At 41.8% G+C, this 18,055-nt stretch overlaps 1 long non-coding RNA gene and 1 pseudogene across 1 annotated transcript; both read right to left on the minus strand.

Moving 5' to 3' along the window:
- Nucleotides 1-256: 256 nt before the first annotated feature.
- LOC137035520 (zinc-binding protein A33-like) lies at nucleotides 257-12,058 on the minus strand (annotated as a pseudogene).
- Nucleotides 5,656-7,122, minus strand: LOC137035539 (uncharacterized). Its single transcript, XR_010897084.1, has 3 exons — nucleotides 6,874-7,122; nucleotides 6,662-6,732; nucleotides 5,656-5,885 (listed from the first exon to the last, which is right to left on the minus strand). It is a non-coding gene; the product is annotated as an uncharacterized lncRNA (long non-coding RNA).
- Nucleotides 12,059-18,055: the final 5,997 nt, after the last annotated feature.

An 18,055-nucleotide genomic window follows, 5' to 3' on the forward strand; every position in this document is an offset into this window, starting at 1 on the left:
CTGCCTGGTCAGTTCCTCCAGCGCCGCCCTGGCAACCAGCCAGGACTCTAGACCTGCGGGAACCTGCCTGGTCAATTCCCCCAGCGCCGCCCTGGCATTTAGCCTGGACCCCGAATTTCATGGAACCCCGATGGTCTGTTCCTCCGGCTCCCCCCTGGCCCTCAGCCGGGGACTCTGGTCTGGGCCCACCATCCCGCCCCTGGTCCTCCTCCGGTCCACCTCCCTCCTGAGTTTTTGTTTTTTATTGGGTCTTGTTGGAGCGTCTGGGATCCGCTCCGTAGGGAGGGGGTACTGTCACGACCACCAGTTGGAGTGCCCTGTCTAGCCACCAGAGGGCACTCCACCCCGGACCTTGTTTCACTGTTTCAGACTACATTTCCCATAACTCACTCCTGGACTCGTTATCCCTGTCATTACACTCAGCTGTTTTGAGTTCTGTAATCAGTGTCTGTCTATTTAGTCTGTGTTTGTTCTGTTCTTGTCATGGTGGTTTAATTTACGGTCACAGGTTTCTGTTTGTGTTTTCCTGTTTTTGTTATGGACTGTTGGATGGATTTTGATCTTTGCTTGGACGACTATGTTTTGGATTAGCCTCATTAAAAAGCTGCACTTGGATCTACTTGCCTGTTTCTGTGATTTCCCGTGACAAGAACAGCACATGGTAATTTTACACATTTTCTTTGTTTTAATCTTTCTGACACACTTATTAACTCATCAACACAATGAATGAGTTAAAATTAACAAAATATGCATTATTCCTAAACACCCATTAATGTGTAAAAATTTAACACAAGTTGTTTCATTTTTACACATCCTTTCTAAAACATATTTCTGCTTTACAGCATTATACTGTAATTTCTACAAAAACATTACATGATTTATTTATTTATGATGAAAGCAGAAGATCCAGACCTACAGGAGTGACGATTACTGACTATTGACCGGTAAGATCCTCAGAGAGTCAGAACACCAGAAGTATGGAAAGAGTGTGTCAGTGAAGGTGGTTGTGTGTGTGCGTAGATGTGTGTTTGTTACAGGATCAGAGAATGACACCGTTCCTCTGTCATAGTCCAGATTCACTCTCACACGATCAAGCTTCTGATTAAACTGACTGCAGTCCACACTCCAGACATCATCAGTGTTAGAGAAATCTTCTCCCTTCCTCTGTTTTGATGCTGTAGTTACTCCAAGAATCCAGTCTGAACTCTCTTTAACCTCCACATCCCAGCAGTGTGTTCCTGAGTTAAATCCCTCTGAACCCAGAACCCAGAACACAGGCATAGATGTTAAATCTCTCTGGATTATCAGGAAGAGGTTGATCAATCTTGCTGTATCTCACACTGGTCAGATCATCAGACAGGACGAGACCTGGATGAGCCGTGTTTGGATCCAGAATGACAGGAGCTGATGAGACACAATCAACAGATGCTTTTATTCTGATGTTCATATAATGATCAAGAGTGAACCAACACAGATTATTATAAATTATGACACTGTTGATCAAACACACTTTCCTCTGATCACTGTCAGTGCTGTTATTAGTTTCACACTCATTTTATCATCAACTGCAAAAATTAAATGTGTGATTCTGACATTTGTGACCATCAATTAAAATCACAATAAATCACTGAGATCTGATGAGATTTCTGCTGTAGATGAAAAACTGTAAGTGTGTGTCTGATCTTCAGCAGCATCTGATCATCTTCATTTTATTGACTCTTACAGTCTTTATTGGTTTAAAATAGTTTATTCTCACTGTTGTGTTTGATTAACTAATCATGTTGGCTTGAGAAATTATTATTAATACTACTATGATTCTGAGATTAAATTTTCTGATTGTAACTCCTCTGAACAACCACCAAACCCTCAGACTGTTCTGACTCGGGTTACTTTATCTTTTATATCTGATCAGACTTACGGTTTTCCTAAAAATAACGATCAAAACTCTGTAAAATCCCACTGATTGTCACTGACAGAAAGTTCAAATGAGAAAAAGCTGTTCAAACTCCAGTTGACAAAGTCTTTAGCTTCAGCCTTTGATTCCATCCAGTCTGAGGATTTAAAACCATGTTTGATATTTTGAGACAGCATGAAATATGAAAAATGTGTTTCTATTTCTGTATTTAAAAAACATATTTAGATGCCACTTATAGTACATTTGCGCACATAGTGTACTATAAGTGGCAGCTAAATATGTTTTTAAATATAAAAAAGCTAAATATGTTTTTAAATGTTTAAAAAGCTTAATACAGAAATAGTGTATTAAAAGCACATTTTAGTTCATATTTCTGCTGTCTCAAAATAGCAGAGTTGAGTACACTTAGATGTTCTTAAGATGATCTTAATATACTAAAAATTCTTCTTTAGTACTAATTAAGTACAAAATTAGTTTGCGAAAATAGAGCACTTTAAGTACATTATAGAAGTGTACTTTTTTCACCTGGGATGACATGCGTGAAATAAATGTATGAGAAAACGTAGAATCTGCCGTTTGCAGCAGTTTCATCACACAGTCGAGTTAATACAGCTTACGCCCAGGTTAAAAAAATATGGAAATTCTTTCTAATAAATACAGAAAAATCACTGAAGAATACTAAGTGGAGCTCCGCCATGAAGGAAAAACTGCTTCAGTAAGTATTGTACTGTTAGCTTTGTCTTGAGAGAGTTAGCAAACCACATTCTGAGATAAATCTGGATTCATTCATTATTAACTATGTTAATATTCATAATTATCCAGGGCTCCACATTCACACTTTATATGGATATGTAGCCGGATTAAAATGTCAATAGCTGCGAATGTTTGATTATATTACAGTAAATGTACACAGCGACTTGATAATGGATTAAAGGTAACAACATAGATAAACTACACTAGTTACCTCTAACTCCTGTTGTAATCTGTCCATACTGACTGTGTCTACCCACCCCTGCCCATCTCCAAACACACAACTCAAATTTTCCACAACTGCGAGTCATCTTATCTCCTGTGTTTGTGTCACTTGTCTGTCATGTGTCTCCTGACAATGAGGCACAAGTTTCTGTTTGTGTTGGGAACGATTATAAAGTCATGTAGTGTATAGGCGCCGATCCCATTTCCGGGGCTGGAGCACCCACAGAAATGGTTGAGCACCCACGGAAAATTACGAGATATTCTCCATGGATTTTAACAAGTAAAAAATTGATTGCAGCTATCAGAAACGATCCTTATTTTTTTTGTTTTATAGTTTATTTAAGGCTGTTTCTATGATGTTATTTTAATGGCAAAAGTCGAGAACGCATCCAGTGTTGAGGCTCCCTCTCAACAAATCTCTCAACTCGCAGTCGGATTTCCTTCACTCCTGCGCTCGCTCAGATTCAGAATCATAACTCAAACTGTCCTTGCCCTGACTCTAAAATGGTCTTCTTTCCTGGATTTAAAGTTGCCAGAAGCTGACTTTCATTTGACGTTCATTTGAGCTAAATAATAGGCTATCTGGTGCTGGAACGTGTTGTTTTTGAAATGCTTTTGCCGCTGTTATAAGTGGAGTAACGGTCTATAGTGACTCGTGTACAGTCTTCTTCATACATGCGTGTCAATCTATCACGATTCGACTCTTCTTTCCAGCGAAGTCACTATTAAAATGCTCACAAATTTGTCCTTGTTAATGATTTACAATCATAAATAAACTGCTTTGATCTTGATGAGAAAAAAAAGAAAAAAAATATTCGAAAACGGATTCGAACCACTGATAATTAGAACTTCTGACTCTATTAACACAAATTCTACCACAAGACCAATGGGGAATATGAAAACTAAGTGCGGATTTGTCTATAATATATTACACTGTAAAAAATTTGGAGTAGGATTTACTTGAAAAAAGCTTGGAAATTTTTTTCACTCAGAAAAGGCTAGTAAATTTACAAACAATTGCCAAGTAAAAGCCTAAACATGATTATTAGTAGCTTTAATTAGACAATTTTAAGTTAAGTTTACTTGGGAATTCCCAGTAAATTTTATTGACTCTTTGTTTGTAAATTTTACTTAAGTAATGCTTATAAATATATTAGGATTTATTGCATTTCTTTTACTTAAGAGTCCTAGTTATCTTTCTTAGTTATTCTGAGTAACCTTTACTTCAAATGTTATTTAAACATTACTTAATATAATTTGTGATGTATTACTACGGATGTTTTCAGTAAAAACAACACTAACAAACATTTTCCTTGAGTACTTTTATTTGAATTAAACTCTTCAAAAAACAGATTAAACAAAGGCAATGATAAAACAAATGGACAAAAATTAATGGACACATTCATTAAGATTAACTGCTGTTGGCCAAAAACATGGCCAAAGTGGTTCTGCATCTTTATCCTATCACAGATGTTTCAATGTGTTTAACAGAGCACAACAATTTAACGTGAGATGCTTAAATGTGATCTTACATACAACACTTACTTATACATTACACTGCATTACAATGTTTCTTTGAAACAGTACAGTATAGTACAAACTTAATTTAAAATAAACCTTTTTAGAGACTTGCTGAACAAATGAGCAAATACAAAAAGTGTAAGTGTCAAACAAAATGGCCAACTAGCAGACTTTTTGCAGATACTTTTGATGAAATCCAAGAGTTTCTGAACCACACATTAGCAGCAACGTCATTGAACTTTTCGACATCCAGAAAGGTAATTGAAAACATTGTTAAAATAGTCAATGTGACTGCAGTGGTTCAACCTCTATGTTATGAAGCAACGAGAGTACTTTTTGTGTGCAAAAACAAACAAATAACCACTTTATTCAACAATTTAAACCACAAAAAGTATTCTTATCACTTCATAACATTAAGATTGAACCACAGTAGCGACGTTGACTATTTTAAAAAATATTTAACTACCTTTCTGAACATCAAACAATGCAATGACATTTCTGCCAATGTGTGGATCAGATACCCTTAGATTTCATCAGAAATAATCTTAATTTGTGTTCCAAAGATAAACGAAGGTCTAGCGGGTGTGGAACGACATGAGGGTGAGTAATTAATGAGAGAAATTTCATTTTGGGGTGAACTAACCCTTTAAAGCACCCAGCCCAGCTTTGGGGGATAGTTTAAAGGGTAAGTTCACCCAAATATGAAATTTCTCTCATTAAGTACTCACCCTCATGTCATTCCACACCCATAAAACCTTTGTTCATCTTCCGAGGATTTCTGAAGCACACATAGGCAGCAATGTCATTGCACCTTTTGGGGTCTGGAAAAAAAGTAAAAACATCGTAAAAATAGTCAACATGATTGCAGTGGTTCATCCTTCATGTTATGAAGCAACAAGAATACTTTTTGTACACAAAACAAAACAAAAATAAAGACTTAAATCAACAATTTGAACCATTGTCATAGGTAGTGACAATGCAGGCTTCCATGTTTACATCCATATGCCGACTCAGTATTGGCCGAAGCTGAGCAGCACAACACATGGGTTTGATGCTGACGCAGGAGGCGGCTAATAAAATGAGCCGGCATTCAGACGTAAACATGGAAACCTGCACTGAGTTCACTAGGTATGAAACGGTTCAAATTGTTGAATGAATATGTTTTGGTTTTGTGCACAAAAAGTATACCTCTCTTCAAAATATTACGGTTGAACCACTGTAGTCACAATGACTATTTTAACTATGTATTTACTATTTATCCAGACCTTAAAAGGTCCATTGACATTGCTGCCAATGTGTGGTTCAGAAAGCTTAAACAGCACCTTTAATCAGAGTAAAACAGCACCTTAGTTCCCACAATGACGATAACGATATCAGCTATGTTGGCATATTCCTCTCCTACAGTGCTGCCCAGTTCAATGATCTCCGTTACATGACTGGTGAAGCAATCTTTAATCATGTCTCTGCTGACATCCTGTCAAATACACAAATAAATGCAAAGTGTTTACAATACTGTACAGTTGAATGTTCTCTTTAATTTTATGTGATAAGTGCCACACACAGATTTCGTCTCATCATCATTAAATCTGTTATTACATGAAGAAAGAGGGAAAGAGGGACTATGACAGACTAAATCCAGAAGAACTGTATCTGCAAGTCGATTAAAAAATACCTGCAAAGCTACAGTACTGTAAAAGGTTTTAGGCACTTGTGTAAAAATTCTGTAAAGTGAGGATGCCTTTAAAATGCTTTCATAAATTGATTTTCATTTATCTTCTATTGATTAAATCAATATTTGGTGTGATCGCCCTTTGCACTTTAAACAGTTTTTGGCCTAGTACACTTGATATTGTTTTTCCGATAGCTTTGCATGTATTTTTTATTTTTATTTTTTTTTTTTTACATTTTGCAGACATTGCCACAGTTTTTCTTAATTTTCGCATTTATTCTCAACTTCATTTCTTTCTTCATGTTATAATAGACAGACTCAATAATGGTGAGACCAGATCTTCTGTGGAGCACCAACTGTTGTCAGACTGCCTGTGCATACAAAAATCTCACTGGATTATTAAAAATAATGGCAAAATTAATGTTTAGGAATGTAAACTGATATTTCATGACAAACTAGAGCACAAAGATATAAAAAGAAATAAACATTTTTGGGGATGAAAATACTAATGTGCCTTAGACTTCTGCAGTACTGTACATATGCTAAGTCAAAACGAAATTTGAATTCTCCTGTTAATGTACCTGGTAGGCTTCAATGAGCTCCTCAGATGATTCTTCCAGCGAATAACAGCATCTTGCTTATCTTCAACTTGCTGTTAAAAACAAAAGTAAAATGCAGCGAACATTAACAGTGTACACTTCCATCTACATACAACTATATACATGTCCTGGCAGAGTGAATACTGCAAGCTTAATCAGTGTTGCATAGGCTGTAAGAAGTATTGCCAACTTACCTTGCATGAGCTTTAACGGTGAGTGCAATCTGTGGAACATATGTTAGAAATGTTAATGTCAGAAATAGATTTCTTTTAATAAAATTTGAATAAATATACTTGTTTTAAAATTTGAACAGTTAATTTATTTTGGAACAACTGCATTCAAGTAAGTAGCCTATCAACAATAAATTTTCAATCATCTGGTAGAGTTAAAGGGATAGTTCACCCAAAAATGAAAATTCTTTCATCATTTACTCACCCTCAAGATGTTCCAAACCTGTATGAATTTCTTTCTTCTGCTAAACACATAAGATATTTTGAATATTTTTGATAACCAAACAGTTGATGGACCCCATTAACTTCTGTAGTATTTATTTTTATTTTTTTCATACTATGGAAGTCAATGGGGTCCATCAACTGTTTGGTTAACGTTACCCATATTCTTCAAAATATCTTCTTTTTTGTTCAGCAGAAGAAAGACATGTATGCAGGTTTGGCACAACTTGAGGGTGAAGAAATTTTTTATTTTTGGGTGAACTAACGTTATCCCTTTAAGGCTGCCTGAACACATACACTAGAAAATGTATCACTATTGTATAGCTTCAATAGGGAGTAAGTTATAATCTTTGTTTTACTTGATTAATATGCATCAAATGCTTACCGATTTTATAAATAAGACAAAGCAGTGTAGTTGATGTGGATTTATGGGGTATTAGTGGTTTTCTACATCGCGTTTAAAGTTAATGGGCACCCATCTCAGGGCTCGGGTATAATCCTAGGTTCGTAAATTTGACTTTCGATGCTGTACATGTCCAGTTTCTAATTAGAAAACTTGTATTTATAATTCAGATAGCACATGAGGGCACAATTATTTATTCACACAGATGAATAAACAGACGCCCTTCTATTGGCATTTGTCGCGACGCATCGCGCCGCTCTCGTCCGGCAAAGTTTATTTTAAACTTCACTGTAACGTTACATTAAACTTCTCCGTAGATTACATGTAAAATACAAGACAGATGCCGTTTGCTAATAACGGATATTTGTGCTAATCGGTTCTTTAGCAAACTCAACTCTGTCGACGACTATAACAGTTAATGCGTTAACTCTTTAACCACCAGAACTGCAGACAGCTTAATTGCAAAATACTTCTCTGGAAACATAACTAAATAAACAAATATTTTATAACTTACCGTGTAAAAATCAAATCGTCCTTCCAGGAAATTTTCCGTTGCTTTCCTCTTCCTCTGCGCGCCACTTCGGGGACCAAGAGCGCATGCGCACAGATTGCCTGGCTTCGTGGAGTAAGTTTTACTTGCTTTTGTCATTTTTTGCATTAGTTCATTATAGTTCATATACTAAGTAAATATTACTTGGGGGGTTCCATTTCAATTTACTTATGTATTTAAGCACAATAAAATAAAACTAAAACTTAAGTAGTTTATTGAATTAAACATGACATTCTGAAGTAAGAAGACAAAATAGGATTTGTTTGTAAAATATACTTAAATTATGTTATCTGTATTTACAAGTTCAAAAAATCATTTTTTACAGTGTAGTAGCACAATACTAATATTGTAATGTAGATGTAAGAATGAAACTATAACATAAAAAAGGGGGAGAGGGGTGTTGTTACTGGGCACCCACCAGCAGAAACATAAATCGGCGCCTATGGTGTAGTGTATGATCCCCAGCCTTTCTCTGTAACCATTTACAAAGTTTGCAAGTGTATGATGCCTGCTGTTTAAAAATCTGTTCAGATTTTAAAAGTCATGTAGTGTATTCCAGCCTTTATCTATCATGAAGCACCTCTAACTCTCCACCCCTCCATCATTTCCAGCTCAGATCTCCTGCAGTCAGACTCACTGTTTTGGACGATGTCCTGCATCTTCTTCCAGACTCTGAACTGCAGGTTGCCCAAGTAACGTGGCACATGAATCAAAGCTCCAGAAGCCATCTGTGGATCCGGCCGTGATCTCTGGACTCTGGAAGAACATTCAGGAGTCAGAACTGCAGTGGCTTTGGATCAGAACCAGAGAGACCAGAGACAGGAGCAGATCACTCACCTTTCCATCGAGACTGGAAACTCCTGCAGAACAAACACACCATTTATCATCAAGAACTCAATCAATGAACCAATGATCAACCAATGATCTGAAATCAGACCTTCAGAAAACAGACGTCACTGGCTTTCATCATCTCCTCCATGTCTTTGATTGTGTGTGAAAGAGCTGAGATGTGTCTGTTCATCTCCTCCAGCTTCTCCTTCATCATCTGCTTCTTCTGCTCCTCTTCCTCCCTCAGTGCAGTGATTGTAGCTTCTTCTTCATCTCTGAGAAACTGATGAAGCTTCTCAAACTGCTGTTTAATCTGACGCTCTGTGTGCTCAGCTTGAGACTGAAATCAGATCACATTCACTTCAATCATCTCAAAGACCAACTGATTCTGGAGCAGCATGAAGACTGAGTGAGTAAATGTGGGTTAGTTCACTACAGCTTTAATTTCTGAAGCACTAGTGCTGTAGTAGTAGATGTTCTGTGTCTGTAGGGTGAAAATACACACTATCAATCACCATAGGTGTGGACTCGAGTCATGTGACTTGGACTTGGGTCAGACTCGAGTCATGAATTTGATGACTTCAGACTCGACTCGACAAAATGTACAAAGACTTGCAACTCGACTTGGACTTTAACATCAATGACTCGTGACTTCACTTGGACTTGCGCCTTTTGACTCGAGAAGACTTGCTACTTCCCATGAAAACCTGGAAAAAAAGTGTGTAAATGTGGGAAGGAGGAGGCGGGAACCGGCGAACGTTCAACAAAAGTTTAATACCAAAATAAACAAATACAAAACGAAAGTAATGCCGGCAGACCCTCGCCGACGTCTGCCGGCCACACAAACATAATAAAACATAAAATAAAGTCCTGGCCTGGTCCTCTCTCGTCCTTCACTGACGTTGCTCCTCCTTTTATGCCTCCGGAGCTCCTCCGTGAGAGACTCGAGATAATGACTCGCTCATTATCACTCGCGTCACCGGCCTCGCGCCGTTCCCTCACGGCTCTCGCCCGCCCTGCTCGTCACAGCTATAACAATTATGAGGTAGTCGACAAAAAACGAGTTGCAATTTGACAAAAACAGGCCTTCCAGTTTTACTCTTTCAATTATTCAGTTTCAGAGTTGCTGGTGTGCTGCCTCATTGAGGTCGTTTATGTAATTTTGGTTAATCACAACTAAGCTGAACTGTATGGAAGCTTATGTGTAGCAATATTCAATTTGAAATGTAATATGCAAAATGGCAATGCATTTCTGTATTTAAATTTGAATTTTCCCATACATTTGTGCAATGTGTGGTGCAAAATGAAAATGAAAATTCAATTATATAATTTACATTTGCCATTTCATACACTAGTTTTAATATGTAAATTGAATAATAATTTTAACGCTTTATAAGTTGCAAAATTAAAATTAAAATGTATTACAGAAATTATTAACATGTTCAAGCAAAAACTGTAGCAAAATTGTAATTTAAATGTTATTTTTTTCTTAATTGCATTTACACTCACAGGTAAGACACTTGTGATTGCATTTCTATTAAGTGTCCCGCAATGAATGTAGCAAAATTCAATGTGCAATTTGAAAATGCATTCTGAGCCGATCATGTGCCCGTCCCACCCTGTCAATCACTGCGTGAAGTTGGCCTTGCCCCCACCCAGTGCAAAACATCGGCAAAATAGGCTCAATCGTTTTTGCTTCGTTTGAATAATAATATTAACTAATTTTTTATTTGGTTTACTTTAGTTATTTAATTCATTCAATTATTTTATTTTGCTGTACTTTTCATGCCAACTTGCCATGGCCCCCCTAGCACCCCTATTTTTTGTGAAAATTAAAATTTTCTTTTTTTTTACTGTATTTGATTAATGTCATTGTATAAAAAAAGGTTTAAATAAATACAAATCTTACAGACATACATGATTTGTAGAAATTTTATTTCTGTGGTAAGAGGACTTGAAATGACTCGAAACTAAAATGGTAGGACCTTGGACTCGACTTGAGACTTGTTGGCTTTGACTTTTGACTCGACTTGGGACTTGCCTCATCTTTGACTCGACTTGACTCGGGACTTGAGGGCAAAGACTTGAGACTTACTTGTGACTTGCATAATAATGACTTTGTCCCACCTCAGGTAGATAAATAATGTCAGCACATTATTCCCACCCACTGCTGAATAATCAGCTGACAGAGATATACACACTTGATCATCGATATACACGAACGACTGTGTGTGTGTGTGTTCTAGTCAATAAAGGAACATGTAATTATATCACACAAATCAATTCATCTCTTCTAATCAAACTCTTGAATATGTCAAAAGAATCAATCCTCACCTTGATGTGTTGAACCGTTTTCTCAATCTCTCCTTTAATGTTTTCATTGTGTTTAAGTTTCTGTTGTAAGGACTTCAGTGCTGTATTGAGATCCTCCTAGAATTTAAAGTGAAAATCTATAAGACACCAGAGATTTCTGTAATATGTTCATATATGTAATACATAAGCTGAAACAAGTGTTTATCCGTCTTACCTTATATGATGAAACCACTTCACCGATGGGTCTGAATTTATGATTTTCATGTTGTTTTGAATCTCTGCACACTAAACACACAGGCTGTTTGTCCTCCAGACAGAAGAGTTTGAGTTTCTCACTGTGTAAACTGCAGATCTCCTCAGATCCTGATGAACGTCTCTCATTTCTCTCCTTCAGGAACGACTCGCACAAGTTCTTTAATGCAAGACTAACCGGAGGATTTTCTTTTGAGGATCTTCTCCTGCAGACAGGACACTCCTGAGTTTCCTTGATTGTCCAGAACTGTTGAAGACACTCTTTACAGAAACTGTGACTACATGACAGAAGAACAGGAACACTGAAGATTTCATGACACACGGGACAAGAAAGATCATCTTCAGATAGTGAAGCCATTTTCACTGTTTGAGCTCCTGCAATCTAAACTTTACTTTCACTTTCTGAATGATGGTTTCAAAAACGAATAACCACAAAGATCTGCTGTCTGTTCAGAAACAATCTTCTCAAAAATCCTTCTTGAAAGCTTTTCTCTTTGTTCTTCATTGATATACTATTCTTTTATGCTTTTGTAGAGATAAAGTCAGTATGACAGTAAGGAGAAACAAGTCAGTCTCTTCCTGGTAAGTGTTGTAAGAGGGTGAAGTTTCTGAACAGTGGGTGTGTTTGAACAGGGCAAAGTCCTACAAAACAGGTTAAAGTTCCAGTGATAAACACTGGTCCGATCAGGTTGATGATTGTCAGTGTTTGGAGACTTGAGCCGAGGTGGGTAGAGACACCTGACAACGGTACTCAAGTAAAAATACAAGTATTTAAATAAATAATTTTTTCATCCAGAAGTGAGGTCAAGTACGATAGTGGAGAATCAATGAAGCATGAATAACAATATGAAGGTTTTCTCCCTATAATGTCCAAGTGAGAGACCTGTCAAATCTAAAAAAAAATTAAAATAAACTAAACTGCCATCTGTATCAGTAACAGAGGTTTTAAAATATTGGAAGACAAATCTTTCCAGATTTTTTTCCACAAAGTTTTCTGCTTCAGTAGTGCTGTTGATTTATGTTGTTTCTAAATTGTGCAGAGTGATCAGATAAAATAAGTGCAAAATGCTTTAAAAAGAATTCAACTTTATCACAAAAAATGTTTTGGCTGTGGAACAAAATGAACAGCTAACATCATTTCAATAATCATATTGTTAGGGTCAGAAACAATAGGATGTCACAGACACGTAAGGTTCCACCTCACTCCCTTACCCACGCACTCAATCACCAGCATACTGATCACCGCCACCTGTAACTCATCAGCACCGCAATCAGCACCAGTACAAAGCCACCACACTCACACACACTCACTGTCCGGTCTTGTTTGCACTACGACATGTGTATGCTTACCTTAAGGACTCCCAAAGCCATCTCTACCTGCTCCAGTCGTCTCCTCCAGCTCCCTCGTCTCCTGTTCTACGTGTGTACTTACCTGCTTGTGTGTGTGAGTGTCTCCGCCAGCTCCTTCCATCATCTGCATCTGCAAGACAAAATCAGGACAGTATTATATTCTCTTCATCTCTCATCATCCCATTATCTGCTTACCATCACCCTGTGCTCTGCTTAAACATGAATAAAACTTACCTGGATTGTTTATATCTCTGCCTCTGTGTCTCTGTTGTAACAGAAGACCGGACCTTAACAACTTCACAGCATGAGCACCAACGACCCGTTTCAAGAGCTCGTGGATGCACTGCGCCGAGCACTCACACCACAGCCATCCTCACCATCACCATCCACCGCTGCAGCTTCCGCACCCTCCGTCACCGCTCCTTCTCCAGCATTTACCGCCAGTCCCAGGGCCAAACCGGCGCCCTACTCAGGATCGGCGGAGGAATGCAGCGGATTCCTTCTACAATGCGAACTGGTCCTGGAGATGCAGCCGCACCTCTACACTACCGACACGGCAAAAATACGTTTCGAAACTGCAAGGTAAGGCCCTGCAATGGGCAGACTCTCTGTGGACTCAGAAAGGCCCTGTTGTCCAATCATATTCGGCGTTCGTCTCTCACTTCCGTGAGGTCTTCGGGAAACCTCTGAAGGATTCTTCCACTGGTGAGAAACTCTATAATCTAAAGCAAAGGAATCTCTCTGTAAATGATTATGCCTTGCAGTTCCGAACGCTAGCCGCCACCAGCGGATTGAATGAACAAGCCCTCATCACCTCTTTCCGTCAAGGGTTGGAACCCAACGTGCGGCTGCATCTCGCTGCATACGAGGACTCAATGGGACTTGAGCGCTTCATCCAACTCGGCATCCGCGTGGGTTCTCGTATGCAGTCGTGTCTCCTCGAGCACCAGGGCCAGCCGTCTGCCACCAACCTCCTCCGCCGGTCTGAACCCGTCAGCTCCCCAGAACCAGCCACCGAGCCAATGCAAATCGACCATTCACGTCTCCTCTCCAATGAAAGACAAAGAAGGCTGACCCTGAACTTATGCTTATATTGTGGATCTCCGGGGCATGTCATCTCCACATGCCCAACCCGTCCTCCTCGGCCCGTGGTGAGTGCTATTTTCCCCTCCATTCAGAAAATGAAACCACTCATGACTATTGTAATCCTTACTGCTGCAAATACCTCTGTTCCAGTGGTGGCGGTCCTCGACTCAGGGTCAGCAAGAAATTTCATCTCAGGCGCCCTCTGTCGACAACTCAAGCTCAAGATCTCCCCGTCTCCGGTTAACTATCAAATCCACTCCATCACGGGCAAACCCCTGAGCCGTAAGAACATCCGTCATTGTGTGGGACCACTTCAACTCTGCGTTGGTATTCTGCATTCAGAAAAGATCCATCTGCTGGTTCTGGAGGAATCCACCGCTGACGTGGTTCTAGGGCGCCCGTGGCTTGAACAACATAATCCCACCATTTCTTGGCGCATGGGCGAAGTCCTGAAGTGGGGCGACCACTGCTTTCCAGATTGCTTCCCAGCGCTTCCTGTTCCAAAGGCTCCACTCTCCAAGTTTCTCTCCATGAACGCCACCTCTGTCGAAAGCCCTGTCGAGAAACGCTCTGTGGATGTTCCCCCGGACTACGCCCCCTTCAGTGACGTTTTCTGCCCGCAACGCGCCTCCAAGCTTCCTCCACACCGGCCATGGGACTGTGCCATCGATCTGCTACCGGGTGAACCAGTGCCCAGGGGATGCATTTACCCCGTCAATACCGGAGGAGAAGGCCATGGAGGAATACATCAAAGACGCCCTCAACCAAGGTTACATCCGCCCGTCTACTTCCCCTGATGCTTCAAGCTTCTTTTTTGTGGCGAAGAAGGACGGAGGCTTGAGGCCCTGCATTGATTACCGTGCCCTCAACAAAATCACAGTTAAATTCCGCTACCCGGTTCCCCTCGTCCCAGCGGCCCTGGAACATCTCCGTGGTGCCACTGTGTTCACTAAGCTGGACCTCTGCAGCACATACAACCTCATCCGGATACGCAAGGGTGACGAGTGGAAGACCGCCTTTGTCACACCCACCGGACACTACGAGTATCTCATCATGCCGTATGGCCTGGTCAACGCCCCCTCCGTATTCCAGGATTTCATACACGAGGTGCTCCGGGAGTTTCTCCACAAGTTCATTCTGGTGTATATTGACGACATCCTCATCTACTCCCGGAGCTTGGCCGAACATCGCCACCACGTTGCGGAGGTCCTCCAACGCTTACGGCAATTCCACCTCTTCCTCAAAGCTGAAAAGTGCTCCTTTTACCAGCCCTCTGTCCAATTCCTGGGGTACATAATAGATCACAGTGGCATCCGGATGGAAGAGGGGAAGGTCTCCGCCATTCAGTCCTGGCCCACTCCATCTTCAATCAAAGAACTCCAACGCTTCCTAGGTTTCTCCAACTTCTACCGCCGTTTTATCAAGAACTACAGCACCATCGTCAGTCCACTAACCAACTTACTCCGTAACCAGCCCAAGTCTCTGTCCTGGTCCCAACAAGCCACCAATGCCTTCAAGACCCTTAAAAGAGCCTTCACCACCGCTCCCCTCCTCGTCCACCCTAATCCAGATCTCCCATTCGTCGTGGAAGTGGACGCCTCCACCACCGGAGTGGGAGCGGTCCTATCACAGCAGCAGGGGACACCAAGTAGACTCCATCCATGCGCCTTCTTCTCCCGCAAGCTCAACCCGGCGGAGGTCAATTACGACATCGGTGACCGCGAACTCCTGTGGAGGCATTGGTTGGAGGGGGCTGCTCACCCATTCCAAGTTCTCACTGATCATAAAAACCTTGAATATCTGAAGGCTGCCAAAAGACTCAACCCTCGCCAAGCTCGCTGGGCCATGTTTTTCTCAAGGTTCAATTTCTCTATCTCCTACCACCCTGGTTCAAAAAATACCAAAGCTGACGCCCTGTCTCGCCTCCATTCCCCTGAGGAAAAGCCTGAAGTTCCTGAGACAATCCTGCTGGAGTCCATCTTCGTGAACCCTATCCAGTGGTCCGAAGAAACCATTCCCTCCTCCAATGCCTCCACACGCACTCCGCCGGGTTGCCCCCAAGGCTTGCGATACGTCACACGGGCACGTCGCACTCCACTTCTGCACAATACCCACTCTTCACTTGGCACTGGTCACCCGGGGGTCAATGAGACCCTCTTGTTGCTCAAACAACGCTTCTGGTGGCCCAACATGGCCAACGATGTCAGAAGGTACGTGCAGGGCTGCAGGGAGTGCGCCATCTCCAAGAGCCCACGCCATCTTCCCACCGGCAAGCTCCTACCTCTGCCCGTTCCTGAGAGACCCTGGTCACACCTGGGAGTGGACTTCGTCACAGATCTCCCTGAGTCTGACGGTAACACATGCATCCTGGTGGTGCTAGACCGCTTCTCAGTCCTGCCGTCTGATACCCCTGGAGGGTCTACCTACCGCTATGGCAACTGCTGAGTTAATGTTTAACCATGTTTTTCGTCATTATGGAATACCTGAAGATATAGTCTCCGACAGAGGACCCCAATTCGTCTCCCACGTCTGGAAAGCCTTCTTCTCCCTCCTGGGTGTGACCGTCAGCCTGTCATTGGATACCACCCTCAGTCGAACGGGCAGACGGAACGCAAGATCCAGGAGATAGGCTGCTTCCTGCGTACCTTCTGTCACGGCCACCAGAACTCCTGGAACCAGTACCTGGGTTGGGCCGAGTACGCACAGAACTCCCTCCGCCAAGCCACAACTGCACTGACACCCTTCCAGTGCGTACTCGGCTACCAACCCCCACTGTTCCCCTGGGATGGGGAACCTTCCAACGTCCCCGCAGTCGACTACTGGTTCCAGGAGAGCGAGAGGGTTTGGGACTCAGCTCATCACCAACTGCAGAGAGCCCTGCGCAGACGCAAGACGACAGCCGACCTTCGGCGCTCCAGTATACCAACCGGGGCAGAAGGTCTGGCTGTCCACCAGGGACATCAGGATGCGTCTGCCCTGCAAGAAGCTGAGTCCCCGCTTCATTGGTCCATTCACCATCATCCGGCAGATCAACCCCGTCACCTACCGTCTTCAACTCCCAGCACAGTACAGTAGAATCCACCCTACATTCCATGTATCACTGCTTAAACCACACCACCCTTCTGTTTTTCCCTCCACAGAACCTGACGTGGCAGCCGCCGAGCCCCCCCTTCCACTCATCCTGGAGGACGGCACAGCTTACGTGGTTCATGAAATCCTGGATTTCCGGCGCCGTGGTGGTCAGCTCGAATACCTCGTCGACTGGGAAGGCTATGGCCCCGAAGAACGCTCATGGGTTCCCAAGAATGATATCCTTGATCCTATCCTGTTACAGACCTTCCACGCCAATCACCCAGACAGACCTGCCCCACGTCTTAGAGGAAGACCACCACGACGTCGGGGTCCGCGGCCCTCAGGAGCGGGCCGTGGGAGGGGGGGTACTGTCACAGACACGTCAGGTTCCACCTCACTCCCTTACCCACGCACTCAATCACCAGCATACTGATCACCGCCACCTGTGACTCATCAGCACCGCAATCAGCACCAGTACAAAGCCACCACACTCACACACACTGCATCTGCAAGACAAAATCAGGACAGTATTATATTCTCCATCTCTCATCATCCCATTATCTGCTTACCATCACCCTGTGCCCTGCTTAAACGTGAATAAAACTTACCTGGATTGTTTATATCTCTGCCTCCGTGTCTCTGTTGTAACATAGGAATGCAAGTAGATGGTTTTTATTGACTGACCGCAGGTAAACAGTAAAGCAGGTGAGTAAATGGTAGATATAGTCCTTGACAAGTGATAACGGGAATACTGATACTGTCCTTTGTCTTGCAGGGTTGTGTATCGTGGCAGGTTGAAGTGCTGGAAGGGCGAATGGAGACGGTAGGTGAACTCACACACAGACAATATCACATGAAGACAGGGGAAACACGCTGGGGTGGAATCAGAGGGGTATTGCACAAAAGTCGAATTAAGAAAACCAGGATACCAGAACAGTCGCGGCTTGACCTAGTTTAATCAGTGCATCCTGGCTTAATCCGTTGCACGTTTGCTGAGCCAGGATGAGAACGCGCGGATATGTCAAGCCAGGTGTATAAAGTTTGGATAAATGCACGTTCACAGCATTCTT

The sequence above is a fragment of the Chanodichthys erythropterus genome, chromosome 14 (assembly GCF_024489055.1).
Source record: "Chanodichthys erythropterus isolate Z2021 chromosome 14, ASM2448905v1, whole genome shotgun sequence".
Classification (NCBI taxonomy): domain Eukaryota; kingdom Metazoa; phylum Chordata; class Actinopteri; order Cypriniformes; family Xenocyprididae; genus Chanodichthys; species Chanodichthys erythropterus.